The sequence below is a fragment of the Podarcis filfolensis genome (genome assembly GCF_964270895.1).
Source record: "Podarcis filfolensis genome assembly, chromosome: 9".
In the NCBI taxonomy this organism is placed as follows: domain Eukaryota; kingdom Metazoa; phylum Chordata; class Lepidosauria; order Squamata; family Lacertidae; genus Podarcis; species Podarcis filfolensis.
In genome coordinates, this window is record NC_139610.1 from 77437441 (window position 1) to 77452939 (window position 15499).

The following is a 15499-nucleotide window of genomic DNA, read 5'->3' on the forward strand; positions in this document are numbered from 1 at the left end:
CCCTTGGCACACCTTTCCTCTCTCTCTGGGCTGCTCCCCATCAGTGGAGCCCCACTCACGCCCTCGTCTCCATGGTCTCCTGGAGAGACCATAGCTATCAACCTTCCCTTTTTTTGTGGGAAATTCCCTTATTCCAGCGCCCTGCTATCTCAGATTGTTAGATATCCCGTAGTCTGTTCCCAGGACAGGTGAGGCTGCTGATCCCTTATTTCTGAAGCTGCTGATCCCTTATTTTCAAATCTGAAAGTTGACAGCTATGGGAGAGACCATGGCCGGGTTTCCGTATGCTTAGGCAAGCCTCCCTCCTCAACTCCCTTCTCCCCACATGCTGAACATGGTCTGGGGCTCTCCTTGCCGCTTCCCCCAAGATCTCTCTCTGCTGCCCCAATCCTGGCCTCTCCTCTGGTCCCCACACTGACCCTCCTCCTCCTGCTTTGACCCCATCAGCTTCAAGGGTCTTGTGCTTGGAGCTCTCTCTGGTCTGAAGTTCTGCCCTTCCTTTAATCTCCCCCCCTCGCTACTTCCTCTCCCGGATCTTCCTCCCCCTCTGCCAATGGAGCCTCTCCTTTCCCTTGCCTCTAAGGTTGGCTTCCAACGTATAATATCCCACCATGTAGTCCAAGGAGCTCAAGGTGCCACATGCGGCCCCCATTTTGCTCTCACAACCCCCCTGCAAGGTAGGGCAGCTCATGGTGAGCAGCTTCAAGGCCAAAGGCAGCGGGGGGAATGGAACCCATGTTTCCCATGTCCCCCTCCATTGCCCCAACTCCTGTGCCACGGGGCAAGGACCACAGGTTGCTGATTCATCCCTTGGCATCTCCAGGTAGACTTGGCAGAGACTCCTTGCCCGAAACCCTGGAAGTCTTCTGCCACTCAAACAAGACGACTTGGATGATGGACTCAAGGGCATCCTGATCAAATTTGCAGATGACACCAAACTGGGAGGGGTGGCTAACACCCCAGAGGACAGGATCATACTTCAAAACGACCTTGACAGATTAGAGAACTGGGCCAAAACAAACAAGATGAATTTTAACAGGGAGAAATGTAAAGTATTGCACTTGGGCAAAAAAAATGAGAGGCACAAATACAAGATGGGTGACACCTGGCTTGAGAGCAGTACATGTGAAAAGGATCTAGGAGTCTTGGTTGACCACAAACTTGACATGAGCCAACAGTGTGACGCGGCAGCTAAAAAAGCCAATGCAATTCTGGGCTGCATCAATAGGAGTATAGCATCTAGATCAAGGGAAGTAATAGTGCCACTGTATTCTGCTCTGGTCAGACCTCACCTGGAGTACTGTGTCCAGTTCTGGGCACCACAGTTCAAGAAGGACACTGACAAACTGGAACGTGTCCAGAGGAGGGCAACCAAAATTGTCAAAGGCCTGGAAATGATGCCTTATGAGGAACGGCTAAGGGAGCTGGGCATGTTTAGCCTGGAGAAGAGGAGATTAAGGGGTGATATGATAGCCATGTTCAAATATATAAAAGGATGTCATATAGAGGAGGGAGAAAGGTTGTTTTCTGCTGCTCCAGAGAAGCGGACACGGAGCAATGGATCCAAACTACAAGAAAGAAGATTCCACCTAAACATTAGGAAGAACTTCCTGACAGTAAGAGCTGTTTGACAGTGGAATTTGCTGCCAAGGAGTGTGGTGGAGTCTCCTTCTTTGGAGGTCTTTAAGCAGAGGCTTGACAACCATGTGTCAGGAGTGCTCTGATGGTGTTTCCTGCTTGGCAGGGGGTTGGACTCGATGGCCCTGGTGGTCTCTTCCAACTCTATGATTCTATGATTCTAAGACCAAGTGAGATGCTCAGATTTTGCCTACGTCAGCTTCCTGGCTCACTTGCAGCACCTGCCACGCAGCTGGGTCCTGAGGAGGGTGCTGGGTCCCTTGCTCTCCCTCCCTTGTGGGTCATCTTTAGTAGAAGTATTTTGCTTGGGGGCAACTGCCCCCGGCTGAAGGGTCCCCACCCTGTTCTGCTGCCACTGGTTTGCTTTGGACCCCTCTGGCTCGACAGACACTGCTCCCCCTTTGGGACCCATAACTGTGAGTCTTGCCAGCCTTGCGCTGAAAGAGCAGCCGACGCAGCTGCCCCGTTTTAGGGAGCCGCTTGCTGCCCCCCAGCTGGGCACTGCCACAGTTGGGAGTTCTCTCTCCTTGAGTCTGGCAGCTGCGGCCACTTCCGCCTCTTCCTGCTTTTCCCACCCCAATTTCATGGGGCTCCGTTTCAGGTGCTTGTGGGTTTCCGTTCCCAGGGCAGGAATCCCCGGCAGCTGCAGAAATATGAACAGCCCAGCGCCCTTTGAAGCCTCTCTTCCCCCCCTTGGAGCGTCTGGATTCCTGGCATGCTTTGGAGAGGCTGGCACAGCTGGTGGCGCAGGGCGGCCTCCTGGCTAGCCCCAAGGGGCAGGCGGAGAGGGTGCCTGAGGCGTTGCCCTGTGCCCAGGGGCATGGCAACAGAGGGGCAACTGGGGAGCATGTTTGCTCCTGGGTAGGGCAGTGATCCTGGCTCACACATCAGTCACGGAACTGCCCAAGAGGGCAGGAGCTCACAGGAACTATTGGGTGCTCTCAGGGAACAGACTTCTCCCTGCTTCCATCAGCTGCTGTCTTGGGGAGCGAATGCAGCTCACCTTAATTTTTAAATTATTATTCCATGAAATTTATGTGCTGCATAAATTGGGGTGGTTTTTTTTTTGAAAAACACAGCACTTTACAAAAAGGGTAAAATTATCAAAAAGAAAAATTGGCAAGTCATTTAAAGCTTTCAAAAAATTAAAATAGGCTGAAAACATTCAAACACTTTGGTAGGCTTGTCTGAACACTAAGAATGAAGCAGGAGCGGGAAAGAGGCCTGCCTGTTTCAAGAGGCAGGGAGTTCCAAAGTGCAGGTTCTTGCAAAGGTAGAACAGCTGTTCTGTGTCACCTGGGGCAGCGCTGGTTCCTTTAATGGAAGCGGTCGAGGGGGTGTCTTCTAGGGGGGGCGGAGTGAGCTGATTTTGCCGGCAGAATTTCGACAGCCCTCCATTCCTCGAAGGGCAAGCTGCGCCGCTGAGCTGCCTCCGCCGTCGTTCTTCTTCCTCCTCGACTTCCCCAGATCGGTGCCTTCCAGCTATTTGGAGCTACCTCCGCCGCCTTAAGCTCCTCGGAGGAATAGGGGGGATACAAATGCCATCCATCCATCAATCAGACGACATCTCCCATCAGCCTCGGCCAACTGGGCTCCGCGCGCTGGGAAGGTGGCGCTTCCTCCCTCGGGCAGCCGAGGGCGCGCTCCTCTCGGGCCAGTCGCCCTGCGGAGCGCGCTTTCTTCCCACGGGACGCGCACTCTGCATGCGCTCAGAGGCCCCGCAGCGCAAGCCTCTGGGAATGCGCGCCTTGCCTCTATTCCTCCTGGAGGCGCCGGGCGGGGGAAGCGAAGGAAGGGCTCCCGCCCCGTCGAAGTCGGCCTCGTACGCCCCTCGGGACCCGCTCCCGGTTCCAACGGCGGCTCCCCCGAGGGGGCGGCCCGGAGTCTCGGGGCGAGAAGACCAAATTCCCGGCAAGGGTTGCAGCCGGGCGACCGAGGAGATGCATTTCGCCCGGCTCTCCGTGCTCCCCGTCGGGTTGCCCTGCAAAGAGCGAGGGGAGCCTCTTCGCTGCTCCTCCTCCAGGGGCTCAGTTTCGGGGGGGGTCCCCTCAAATCCATAGCTTTGGACTCAGCACAGAAGGAGCCCCAAACTCTGTCCTCCTCCTCGGGGTGGTTCTTGTTTTTCTTCCGCCAGGTTCCTCCCCGACGGCAGTCGTCCGTCCCGGTCCCGGAGAATGGCGCTTGGACGGGGGTGAGAAGGGGCCGCCTTTGCCTCCTGCTAACCGCCCCCCCCCTCCTCGCCTGTCAGGCCATCAAAGGCAGATTTGATTAATATGCAAATGCTTGGTGGCAGGAGGGGAGGAGATGGACGCGGGAGAGGAAGAGTAATTAATCACTACTTAAAGGAAATTAAGACCAACAGCGGCGAGTGTCAGGAAACAGGCGCGGAGCTAATCAAGCGGCAAATTGGACAAGGGAAGGGGGGGGGTCGTGGACGGGGCGGGTCGCCCTCCGCCGCCGGCTCCCCGTCACAAAGAGAGGGGCCTGTCGGGGGGGGGGGACTCTGCCAAAGGCGACTAGATGACCTTTGGGTTCCCTTCCAGCTCTGCGGTTCTAGGATTCCTTGATCAGCTTCTCCTCATCTTCCTCCTCTGCAACCTGGAAGGATAGGAACCCGGAGATCATGGCCCGGTCGTGGTTCCTCTTTCCTGCCTGGTGGCGATGTGGCTCTCTGCACACACCCAGAGGCACTCTTTTCATCGCATGCGCTACTGGCGATTGGTTGGTTTCCACAAGGTGCGCTTGCATTTAGGGAAGGAGGAGAGCGGTGTGGGCACTGGCTCCGGAAGGGAGCAGGAGGAGCTGCCCCACGGAGGCAGCAGCGTCGCCCCCTGCTCATCCACGGGCTCTGCTCTGGGGCCAGCCAGATTTATACGCCAGCCTTCGTCATGAGAGCCGTCTCCGGGCTGTTCACAAAGTAAAATACAGGATAAAAACACAAAAACAGCTAAAACTAAGCAGCAAAACACAAAGACCCACTCCTTCGCATAGACACATTTAAAAGGATGTAGAATATATATATAATATTAAAATATATTATGAGGGCACAGAGCAAACAACTAATACGAAACATCAAAACACAAACACACGCTCCTTCCCAGAGACACATTTAAAAGTATGTAGAATATATAGGTAAAGGGTAAAGGGACCCCTGACCATTAGGTCCAGTCGTGACCGGCTCTGGGGTTGCAGCACTCATCTTGCTTTACTGGCCGAGGGAGCCGGCGTATAGCTTCTGGGTCATGTGGCCAGCAGGACTAAGCCACTTCTGGTGAACCAGAGCAGCGCACGGAAATGCCTTTTACCTTCCCACCAGAGCGGTACCTATTTATCTACTTGCACTTTGACGTGCTTTCAAACTGCTAGGTTGGCAGGAGCAGGGACCGAGCAACGGGAGCTCACCCTGTCGCGGGGATTCGAACCCCCGACCTTCTGATCGGCAAGTCCTAGGCTCTGTGGTTTAACCCACAGCGCCACCTGCGTCCCTTCGTAGAATATATATAATATTAAAATATATAATGAGGGCACAGAGCAAACAACTAAAACAAAACATCAAAACACGAACACACGCTTCTTCCCAGAGACACATTTAAAAGGATGTTGAATATATATAATATTAAAATATATAATGAGGGCGCAGGGCAAACCTCCCTGGGGAGAGCATTCCACAAGCAGGGGGCCATTGCAGAAAAGGCCCTGTTCTCGTGGGGCCACCCTCTGGACCTCATGTGGAAGATGCACACGAAGAAGGGCCTCAGAGGATGATCTCTGGGTAGGTTCATATGGGAAAAGGCGGGCCTTGAGGTATTGTGGTCATGGGCCGCTTTAGGCTATGGAGATTATGGCCTTGATTATGGAGAAGCAGCCAACAGCTGGTCCCTCTGCTGACCCCATCCTAGGCCACGGACCCTGCATAACAGTCTTTGAGGGCAGACGGGCGCTCCCCGTCCGGTTAGCTGCCTAAGGCCCCACCTGCCCTACGCATTTAACACAGTATTGAAATGGCGCTTGGAGCCTGCAGAGGTGTAGTTTGCTCAAGGTGCTGAGAGTTGTTTGTTCTCCTCAATTCCCAAGAGCAGTGAAACAATCCATTTCCAGCAAACTCTGGGAATTGTAATTATGTAAGTGGAAGAGAGCTGGACCATAAAGAAGGCTGATCGCTGAAGAATGGATGCTTTTGAATTCTGGTGCTGGAGGAGACTCTTGAGAGTCCCCTGGACTGCAAGAAGATCAAACCTATCCATTCTGAAGGAAATCAGCCCTGAGTGCTCACTGGAAGGACAGATCCTGAAGCTGAGGCTCCAAGACTTTGGCCACCTCATGAGAAGAGAAGACTCCCTGGAAAAGACCCTGATGTTGGGAAAGATGGAGGGCACAAGGAGAAGGGGACGACAGAGGACGGGATGGTGGGACAGTGTTCTCGAAGCTACCAGCATGAGTCTGACCAAACTGCGGGAGGCAGTGGAAGACAGGAGGGCCTGGCGTGCTTTGTGACCATGGGGTCACGAAGAGGCGGACATGACTCAACGACTAAATAACAAACTACAGTTCCCAGGATTCTTGGGTGAGGGAGTCGTGACTGTTAAATGTCACATGAGACTGCCTTGCATGTAATCATGCGGATGGGGCGTGCAAATATTCCCAGGTTGGTGGTTTGAGCCTCCCCAGGAATGACTGTGGTCAGGATTCCTGCATTCCAGGGGGTGGGCCCCCTTCTACAATTCCACGATTCTATGGACTGCAGGTGGGGCTATCTCAACAGAAACCCAAAGCGCTGGAGGAGCTGGCTTTTCGCCCCAAGGGGGCATCCCAGCAAAGCCCAGCTGCAGCGAGGCCTGGTTATTGGGGTGTGTGTGTGCAGGAGTGGAGAGAGCTGTGCTTGGGAAGGGATTCCGGAGTCCACACACAGAAAAACACACCAACACACACACCGCTGCGCTGTTACTTTTGGTCCCACCGCGTGCTTGCCTGGCCCGATGCCCACCTGGCACTGCCTCTGAGGCTGCCAACCAGACGCTGACCAGGGCTTTGGCCCTCTTCCAACGGCTGATTAGGAACTTCCGGGGGCCGCAGCAGAAAAGATCAGAGGAAAGCGGAGGAAGAGCCGAGTTACACCGAGTAGCAAACCTCCTGGGAGGCCTCCTTCCCTAGAGCTGGAAAGGGACCCAGGCATCCGACTCGGCGGAGGTGCTGTCCATCTCCATGCGGCCCCTTCCAGCTGTTGCCTTGCATTAGCCGGACAGAAACAAGGTGGCAGATGTGAGGCTGCGGGGGTGGCTTCTGCCTGACTCCGATTAGGAAGGAGGAAGGGGGGGCACGCGTTGCCAGGTCAGGACAAGGAGGGGGGAGAAATGTTCCCTGTTTCACATGACCTGGGTCTCTCGCCCAGGGCCGTCTTAATCATGTCAAGGAAAATTCTGGGTTGAGGGACTACTCAACAGCCCAGCTCGTTGGGGTACCAGTCCCCCGTGGGTCCGTGCAGTCAGTAAAAGAAGGAAATTCCAGCCAAGCAATTTGGAGCAAAACAGCAGTCAGTAGACTTAGATCCTTTATTGCTGTGCAACAGGTTCAACAACAGCGAGTGATCCCAGAGTATGGGGTGACATTGACTTTTAAAACTTCCCACCACATCCCAGAATACAGTACGTACAGCATCATTGATACATCATCTTTACATCACTGATATGTCACAAAAGGAGAGGAGTAGACAGGGAATACACTAGTTTAACCTTGGCAAACATGTCCAGACAAGTCCTTGGTACAAGATTAACAACATGTCCGGCAACTCCCAGGTACCAACCATCAAAGGACAATAGAGCTCCCTTTGCACATCCATAGCCTGGGGCAAGTCCAGTGACAGGCTTTTTGTCACCCCTGGGCCCTTACGTGGGTGGGGTGTGTGCAGTGGCGTAGCGTGGGGGGTGCAGGGGGGGCGGGCCGCACCGGGCGCAACATCTGGGGTTAGGGCAAATCCATGGGTTAGGGGGCGCAAATTACTTGCCTTGCCCCGGGTGCTGACAACCGACGCTACGCCACTGGGTGTGTGTGTGTCCTCACGCTTGAGGGATTATGGCGGGAGGTGGAAGGGAAGAAAGTCCTTTCCTGAAGGGCAAAAATGGCGTTGGAATGAAGGAATTGGTCAAACTACTGATTTTATATGAATTTATAAAACTAGGTATTTTCCCTGAGCTGTCAAGTCAAAAGGATACTTTCAGGCATAATATTTGTAACATTGCAATAACCTTAAGGATGTGGCCCCATTCCTAATTTTTGTAACAAGCATATGCATATGTAACAAACATACAATGTCAATCAACATTTGATGATCTCCTTCTACTGGTCCACAATAGAAAGTGTCTGTTATGTACTGAGTTGAATAGGATCCAAAATGCAGCAGTCTGATTGGTCCTAGAACAATAGGATCCAAAATGCAGCAGTCTGATTGGTCCTAGAACAATAGGATCCAAAATGCAGCAGTCTGATTGGTCCTAGAACAATAGGATCCAAAATGCAGCAGTCTGATTGGTCCTAGAACAATAGGATCCAAAATGCAGCAGTCTGATTGGTCCTAGAACAATGCAGCAATATGATTGGTCTGCAGGAGCCACCCATTCTGGCTCCAGATGGAAGTGAATCCACAACCTGATTGGCCTACAGGAGAATTCCGGAATTAGCCAATCACGCGCAGCCCATTGTGTAAATAATGTATATAAAGCAGATACTTTGAGGGGACATTCATTCCCTCCTCACCACTATGAGCTGAATAAAGAGCATGAAATCCACTCTCGACTCTGAGTATATTTCAGTGTCCTTTCATACTGCCTCACGGTGTGGTACGTTGGTTTGACATCACCTGATAGGAAGTGCCTACAGAGGGTGGTGAATCCAGCACAAGATATTATGGGCTGTCCCGTGAATCCGCTGGATGAAATAGCGGAAGAACGTTGCCTCAGGAGCGTGAGGAAAATTCTCAGGGATGATTCACACCCTGGCCGGCACTTTCTTGATCTCCTGCCCTCGGGCAGAAGATATCGAAGCAGGATTAGTCGCACCAACAGGGTAAAGAACAGCTTCTATCCATGGGCTGTTAGGCTGCTGAATGAAAAGATAACAACAGGGCAACGGACTTTCAGGTTTGGTGGGTGTGTAAACGAGGGCAATTAAGACTAAGAGAGTTGAGGGGGGGTGCTCTTGTAATCTCACTGTATACAAGTTGTACGAGTGACAATAAAGTATTTCAATACACAGTGGTACCTTGGGTTAAGAACTTAATTCGTTCCGGAGGTCCGTTCTTAACCTGAAACTGTTCTTACCCTGAAGCACCACTTTAGCTAATGGGGCCTCCCGCTGCCGCTGCACAATTTCTGTTCTCACCCTGAAGCTAAGTTCTTAACCCGAGGTTCTATTTCTGGGTTAGCGGAGTCTGTAACCTGAAGCATCTGTAACCTGAAGCATCTGTAACCCGAGGTACCACTGTATTTCAATATGCAGCACCGGGGTGAAAAGATCTGCCCAGCGCCCCTAGGTTGCCCAGAGTTGTCAACCTTTTCTTAGGGAGCTGACACCACGCTTAAATATTATCTCTGCTTGGGAAAAGAAAGCTGCAAACATAATGCTCGTTTATTAACAATGCACATCTTCATAAGTAAAATTATTATTATTTTTAAAAAGTGCATCAACCATTTTCTCAATTGGAGCCAAGGTTAGTTTGCTTTCGTCTCATTAACACATACTATATGCTTCAGATACCAGTTAAGAGATTTTGCATACTATTGGTTGGATAAAGTTGTTAACATCAGTAGAATTCACACCACCAAAAAATCCTTGCCCCTGGCACATTTCACAACTTCAGCTGCTGCAGACTGTCACTGAAAACAAGGCACTGGTCAGTCTGAACCGTGTCAAGTAAACTATGGAAGTTGCATATCCACAACACAAATAATAATAAATATAAACTTTTATTTGTATCCCGCCCTCCCCGGCCAAGACTGGGCTCAGGGCGGCTAACATCAAATATATAACATTGGTATAAAATTAAACAATAATTAAATTACCTCCTAAAAACTTTCTTTTCAAGTCTAATTCCAGAATGGGTACAATCAGAGGGAGCCACTACTCCCAGCCTGTGAAAAGCTGTGGAACTTGGCTATAAGACATTTGGGAAATATGATTGTTTACAGTCTTGCAACCCAGCGTCAGGTTCTAGGCAGAGAGCAGGAAAATCCTTGATAAGGTTGTCAGTATCGATTGCTACTTCCTTTTCAATGCTGATCATGTCTAGGTTGGTCAATCTTTCTGGAGTCATAGTTGACCTTAAATAATTTTTTATTAATTTTAATTTCGAAAAGGATCTTTCACCTTCGGCTACCGTCACCGGTAACGTTAAATATATACATAGCAATACGGACAAGTTTGGAAATACGGACGTCAAATTATTTGAATATATATATATATATATATATATATATAATTGAAAACATCCAGCGGAGTTGTGTCTCTATGGGAAACAATAGGTAATAGTTCTAGCTCGTGAAATAAATCTTCTCCGTCTAGATCAGCCCCCCTTTCAGAAGTCAATTTCTGTTGCAAATTTAAACACTGTGCTCTTTTCTGGCCCGTCTCTAATTTTCTCCATTTGTCTATATCTTGTAGAAATGAAAAATTGTCATTGTGTTCACTTAACAGTTCAAATCTTTCATTTAATTCTGCGAATGCCACATCAAACAAATTAAAAAAAAATTCTTTAAAGTTGTTCTGTGGATCTGTGATTTGCTCATCGGTATGCTCAGAACTGAAAAATCTTTTTCTGGCACGTGGGCGTGCAGCACTTGTAAATTCGGTTTCGCATTCTATTTCCTCAGCAATTGATTTAGCTTCTAACAGCATTTTGTCAAATGTGGAGTCTGTACGATTTGTAGCTGAGTCATTTTTGACCTGCTCTATCATTTTAACTGCTTCCGGAAGAACGACACCAGACTTTTGTTAACGTTTTACTAGCAGTATTAATTTCCACTAATATGCTATACCACATCACTAAAGAACAAATGAATTTGAAAGACTTCAGTTTCAACATCAGCGAACTTGCTGTGCTCCTTGAGTCTCTCTCTCTGTCTGAAAAAATGGAATATAAGGCGTCGTAAACCTTTTCCATATTAAAACAAAGTGCTTTCAACGCCTCCGCTCTGCTTTCCCATCACATGTTTGATAATGGTTTTAAGGTTAACAGGTTTGGAATTGCCCAAGAAAGATGTTAAATTATTTTTGTATGCCACAACTGCTGCTTGTATTTTGTTAGCTAAAAAGTGGAAAACCCAAGAATTACCAACAATAGAAGAATGGCAGATGAAGATGATGGATTTTTCAGAGCTAGCCAACCTAACCGGAAGAGTCCGCGACCAGAAGGAGGAGGAGTATCAGGAAGAGTGGAATAAATTTAATGATTATCTAGTTAAATTGGCGTAGGATTTTATATGTTAAGTGATGAATTAATATGTTTAATTCCATAAGGTGAAGATTTAAGGATGTTAATGTTTAAGTTAAATTTCATAAGAATTGGGATTTGGAAAACCATTAGAAGGACATGCAATGAAATTCAACCAAGGAGAAGTGAGGAAGTCACTTAACAAAGTTAGTAAGTGTAATTTTCAATAAGGCTATGATTTATGTTTGTCTGTCTTGTGTGTGTGTGTGTGTGTGTGTGTGTTTATAATATTGTGAAAAGCAATATTTTTTGGGGGGGGGAATGGTTTTAAGGTTAAAGTGGGCCCCTGGTTCATGAGAATCGACCCAGAAAAGAATACATATATTTCTGGAACAACAGAAAAAAAGTTACTCACTTCCAGTGAGCTTTTAGCAGCATCAGTCACTACTAAATTGAGGCTGTGAGCTGCACAAGGAAAGTAAAAAGCACATGGATTTATATCCAAGATTTTTTGGGGGAGGCCTATATTTTTGCTCTCATATTTGTGCCGTTATATCCTTGACCTCGCATGTCGTCTAGTTCAATATTTGAATATTTTAAAAAATCCAACAAAAATGTTGGTAGTGCTTGTCCAGTAGTGACAGTCACTGGGGGAAAACCTAAAAAATGCTCTCTAACCTCAGCATTTTTTGTTAATGGGTTAAGGTGTACAAACCTAACAGCAAGTTGTTCCTTGTGTGAAACATCAGGAGTGCCATCCAAAATAGTATTTGGATTGCTTCCCCTTACCTTTCTCGCCCTGACCTCACCACAGTGATCCATGAGACGGCCATCTCCAGACTTGATTATTGCAACTCGCTCTACGCGGGGCTGCCCTTGAAGCTGACCCAGAAACTCCAGTGGGTGCAGAATGCCGTGGTGAGACTCCTTATGGGGTCCTTGCCACGGGATCACATTCATCCAGTGCTTTACCAGCTGCACTGGCTCCTGGTGGAGCACAGGGTCAGGTTGAAGGTGCTGGTTTTGACCTTCAAAGCCCTATACGGCCTAGGACCCTCGTACCTACGGGACTGCCTCTCCTGGTATGTTCCACGGAGGACCTTAAGGTCCACAAATGACAACATTTTTGAGGTCCCAGGTCACAAGGTGGTTAGATTGGTCTCAACTAGGACCCGCACTCTTTTCATGTGTTTCTATATTTCCAGATAAATGCCTCGTCTTTGAAACCTGTCTCACCACTAAAAGCAGTGACATTATTGTTGAAAAGTTGACAATAAAAGCAGAATGCGGTATTACTAGATCTGGAGTACAAAAGCCAGTCTCTATTAACGGTTTCGTTGTTCTTTAACTTTTTTGTGTAACAAGTGTCTGAAAATGCCCTATTATTACCATCTGTAGGATGAGCTGCCTTTTTTTCCTGAACTGGCCCTTGATCTATTAAAAACAATCTTAACTTCTCCGGGACTATTTGAGGCCACAAAGAAGGATCATCCATTGCATGTTCATGAAACGTCGCTTCCGGGGGAATATCAGACATCGAGGGAGATTTAGTTGCAAGTGCAGGTGTGCTGTGAGTCGAGGCTTCTGCAATAGGTGCAGTAAGTTCTAAATCTCTGGAAGGTATTTCTTCTACGTCCCGGGTTGCAGAAGATGTACCTGTTAAAACAGAAATAACATAGGTTAATAGACATAATTTACAATAGTGGCTCTTGGAGCAGTAGGCCTCACAAGTCCTTTGTAGGTACAAAGCCAAACTGGGGAGAAACAATAATTTAAGGTCGGCTGTTGTGCCATGTATGTCACACAGCAATTGCTCTAAATGGGCTGCAGTGCCAATATCTGCCTAAAATCCATCCATAAAAGCAATCTTGAAACTTGCCATTTAATACTTACACCTATTTATTTTTGAGATTTGCATAAATCCTCTCAGTTGGTCAAAATATAAACACTTAATAATAAACATGCGCAAATAAGATACGTGGAGAAAGTAAGTAGCTCACTTACTAGGTTGAAAAAAGTTCCAATTGGAGTCAACTTCTTTATATTTTCTTCTTTCTCAAGTTTTCTCTTTCTGTTTTCTTTTTACCACCAGCCATCTGCAAAAATTCAGTAAAAAAGAAGCAGATAAACACGAAGTTGGTGCGTGAATAAATAAATATTGGCCAAGGTTCGTGTCTTGCTTACGTCCCCATTTGGACAGACTCTGCTCGGCTCCTCCCCGTCCGCACTGTCAACTCTCGGTCCTGGACTCGGGTGTGCAGAACCCGGCACAGCAGCAGAGCCCACGGCAGCGGCGGCTGAGCGAGGCCGCAAGCCTGGGGGGGGGGGGGCAGCACACACTGGCCGGGCCGTTGAGGCACGCAGGGCAGATAAAGAGGTTTCACTGGAAATTCACCTCCATCAGAGCTGCCAGAACAATAAACCTTCTGCTCTGGAAAGAAGTCCTGGAGCTGTGGTCCCCTGCGGTCTCTCTTCTTACTGCACTGCAAATAATCAATGGATCTCTCTCAGTGACTACTCAGAAACACTGAACAGTAAAGAGTTCAAGGTGGAATCTTGCTAGAGTCCATGCAATAATTGCAACGCAGCAGAGTGGCAGCCACCCAATAATACTCAATCACCAATTTCAAATTTCCAATTTCCAATTTCCATGTCTGATTCTGATTTTTTTTTATGTTTTACTGTTCAATATCACATCTTTACAACACCAGCTTATCTTCAAATCAAAAACATCACAAAACACATAAAGAATATAACAACTTCCAAACAGTAAGTTTCTTCATGAACAATAGACTTCCCATCCCTTTCATATCTTTTCCTTATTAATAAACTCAATACTGATTTATTATTAATGGAAAATTAGTGTTTCTATATATTTTCCCTTAACATATATTATCTACAGAAATTACTCATTTCTTACCTGCCCCCTCACTCGGTGTGTGTGTGTGTGTGTGTGCGTGTGTGCGCTAGCTAGTAGGCACTGTCATGGGCCAGGGAGTCTCGTAAATGAGAACGGTGGCACCACGTGCCTTGTCAAGTGGGCAGTGCGCTCTGGGCAGGCCATTGAGCCGCGCAGGCAGGGCAGAGCTGGCCGTCTGCCTCAGCGCCTCATTCAGCTCTGGACTCGGGCGCGCAGAGGCAGAGCCCTGCGAGACAGAGGAGCCCGAGGCGTCGGTGGCTGAGAAAGGCCAGGTCTGGAACCTGGGGGTGGGCAGCACACAACCAAGGCAAGCAGAGCCCAGTGCAACAAAGGCATCAGCAACTGAGTGAAGCCGGGCACCTCGTGGCGTGAGCAGCGTGTGCTGGGCGGCCTCTCCATGGCCCTATGCCAGTCCCAGGCACGCATGAGGGTGGAGCCGGCTGGCCAGCCACCTCAGTGCCTCACTCAACCCTGAACTCGCACAGAGCCGTCCGCAGCAGAAGAACCCACGGCGCTCCGATGGGCTCTGCTCGGCTCTTCCCTGGACTCCAACTTTTGGCCCAATGCCACTGAGAGCCTGGCGCTCGGGTGGCCTGCACCCCTGGCATCCCAGGTTAAGTCAGCCCTGCTATCGCCTCCAGCATCCCCAGACGCACCCCTCACTCCTCGCTGTGGCCTTGGGGTGCTCAGCGCTGGCATGTCCCGTCGAGTCTTTCTTCGGGACCCCTCCCTAGAAGCAAAGCTGGGGCCACTGCCTGCCCAGAGGCGTCTGCTCCCTCCAAAGGGGCGACCAGAATGAGGACATCGGTGGTGGCGGCCCAGGGGCCCTTTCGCAAGTGCCGTGACCCCTCCTCTCCGACAGGAGGGCAGCTGCCGTCTCGGGGGCCATAGCTGAGAGCTGGGTCCGGGCTGAGAACCAGCTCCTACCTTCTCTGAGCTACGCCAATCTTGTAGTGGAGGCTGGGGGTCGGAGGGTGAAGGTGTGCAGCTGCCCTGTACCCCCGATGGGATGACTCCTGGGGTTTCTTCCAATGCTACAATTCTCTGCTTCTGATTGCCTCTCACCCCAACACACCCACACCTGAGTCAGGGTGCAAAGGACCCAAGGCCGAAGTTTCAGGTCCCAGACTGGGCGCTTTCTCTGCCAGGGCTCCAAACCAGCCCCCAAGAGGTGACACTCTTCTCCCTGACTAAACACGGAAAAACTTCATGACAGCAAGAGCTGTTAGACAGTGGAACAGACTCCCAAGAGAGGCGGTGGACTCTCCTTCCTTGGAGGTTTTGAAGCAGAGGATGGGTGGTCGTCTGTCACGGATGCTCTAGCTGAGATTCCTGCATTGCAGGGGGTTGGACTAGATGACCTTTGGTTCCCTTCCCACTCTAAAGATTCTATTATTCTAAGTTCTTGTGCAGAGAGAGAGAGGGATCGTTCCAGGACATCCCTTGGGGCAGACTGGTGGCGTGGGGCCGCTTTTCACGCTAGGCTTCCTCCCTTCCCCCCTCAACTGCCTGCTGCATGT

At 49.5% G+C, this 15499-nt stretch overlaps 1 long non-coding RNA gene across 1 annotated transcript; it reads right to left on the bottom strand.

Moving 5' to 3' along the window:
• Positions 1-12237: 12237 nt before the first annotated feature.
• On the bottom strand, positions 12238-13982 carry LOC310742570. The gene is made up of 3 exons (XR_014538568.1): positions 13455-13982; positions 13064-13155; positions 12238-12715 (listed from the first exon to the last, which is right to left on the bottom strand). It is a non-coding gene; the product is annotated as an uncharacterized lncRNA (long non-coding RNA).
• Positions 13983-15499: the final 1517 nt, after the last annotated feature.